This window comes from Phascolarctos cinereus, unplaced genomic scaffold, assembly GCF_003287225.1.
Source record: "Phascolarctos cinereus isolate Bilbo 61053 unplaced genomic scaffold, phaCin_HiC Scaffold_726;HRSCAF=1367, whole genome shotgun sequence".
Lineage (NCBI taxonomy): Eukaryota > Metazoa > Chordata > Mammalia > Diprotodontia > Phascolarctidae > Phascolarctos > Phascolarctos cinereus.
In genome coordinates this window covers 217,814,868-217,816,769 of record NW_027556098.1, presented here as the reverse complement: position 1 = coordinate 217,816,769, position 1,902 = coordinate 217,814,868, and the positions used below count along the sequence as shown (strand labels likewise).

General features: G+C 47.7%; 1 pseudogene; it reads right to left on the bottom strand.

Annotated features, from left to right (window-relative positions):
• Positions 1-1,005, bottom strand: LOC110211563 (coiled-coil domain-containing protein 124 pseudogene; annotated as a pseudogene).
• Between the last annotated feature and the right edge of the window lie 897 nt (positions 1,006-1,902).

Here is a 1,902-nt window from a genome sequence, read left to right as displayed (position 1 = left end):
TAAATTTTTTTTTTCGGGTGGTGACTCCTCTTTTAATCAGTAGTGCTGAGAACAGGGGAGAGAAACGTGTTTTTAAAAAAATTCCACTGGTTCTATCTGGAACTGTTCTTCCCCATCCCCCCAAACCCTGAATCTGAGGGCCTGAGACCCAGTGGTGCAGACTAGGATGGATCCCCTCTCTTCCCCTGCCTGTTTCCATTCCCCAAGTTCTATTTCTGGGCATTGTAGGCCATGGTTCGCTGGTTCATGGGGGTGTCAGGGGACCTCATCCACTCCTTCTTCAACAGCTGTTTCAGCTGGGATAGACGCATGTTGGGATTCTTCTTCTTCAGTCTTGGCAGGTGCAGCTCCTCAAAGGCAGTAAAAGCAGCTTTCATGCGGCGCTCGGGGTGGCCGTCAGAGTCGTCATTAACACTGAGGACAGCTATGGCATCTTCGATTATTCTGGCTTCCACGCTCCCCTCCTCGGGCACACGCCAGTTGACGTTCTTCTCCAAGGGTACTTCAAGATGACTTTTTGGTTTGTCCACTGTCTCCTCATTCTCCTTCTGTTGCTGGTCTCGGCGCAGCGTCTCCTCTGTCTGGGCCCGAGTCACTTTGCCTGGGGTCAGGGGCTTGGGCGACTTCCCCTTCAGCCTGGAGTCTTCTTCCAGCAGCCTCTGCAATTCTTTCTTCCGTTCCAGCTGCTCTAAACGGCGCTTCTCCTTCTCCTCCTTCCTCTGCTCCTTCCTCATGACGTGTTTGTCATTATCCTTCCAATAGGCATCCTCCAGTTCCTGCTGCCGCTTGGCATCAGCTGCTGCTTTGGCCTTGGCCTTACTTGCTCGGGCAGCGGCCGACTTGGTGTTCTCGCCCTGGATCTTCTTGGGCATCCCTCGGCATGGACTCCTTCCCCAGCTCAGGACCGCGTCGCGCAGAGTCTTAAATTTTTTTTGATGTCATGGTAAAGCAGTATGGCAATCTGGGGAAGCCTGGGGACCCCTTCTCTGGATAATATTTGTTGCCTACGTTCATAATGTAAGGAAATGCTAAATTCAAAGGCCATTGAAAATGAATGTGATGCGTTTTCCTCATTGATTTCTCATTTCTCACAGATGTCATAGATCCCAGGCTAAGAACCCCTGACCTATCCTCTGCACCTCAGTACCTTGGCATACTGTCTCCCATGGCTAGAATGCTCCCAATCCTTAGCTCTACCTCTCAGAATCCCTTTTCCCTTCAGGTTTCAATTTAGGGCCTTTTTTTTTTTTGCTTTTTGGTGAGGCAATCAGGGTTAAATAACTTGCTTAAGGTCACATAGCTACTAAGTGTCAAGTGTCTGAGACCAGATTTGAACTCAGGTCCTCCTGACTCCAAGGCCAGAGCTCTATCCACTGTGCCACCTAGCTATTAGGGGCCATTTCTTAAGAAAGTCTTACCCCAACCTGCTAGCACTGCTCTCTTCCTTTGCAAATTATCGTGTGTGTGTGTGTGTGTGTGTGTGTGTGTGTGTGTATTTGTGTACATCATGATGTATAGCAACCCCACTGAGGTGGTAATCTCCTTGAATGAAGAAACATTTTTTGTGTCTTTAGCACCTAGTGGAGTACCTTGCACATAGTGGGCACTTTATAAGTACTAATTGGATTGGAGAAAGAAGTTTCATTCAAGGGAATTTTATATCAAGAAAATTTTAATAGCTCTGAGTCCCACAAGGTTACACAACAATAGTTTCTGAGGGTTACTGACAGACTTAATATGAGGACTCCCATGCTGGGATTCTCCACAAATTAAGTCATTGTCCTTTGCTCCCACCACCTGTTTCTTCCCACTAGTTATTTCTCCACATCCTCTTAGGGGACAAACTATTTACAAAAAAAAATCATCAGGGGCAGCTAGGTGGTACAGTGGATAGAGCACCAG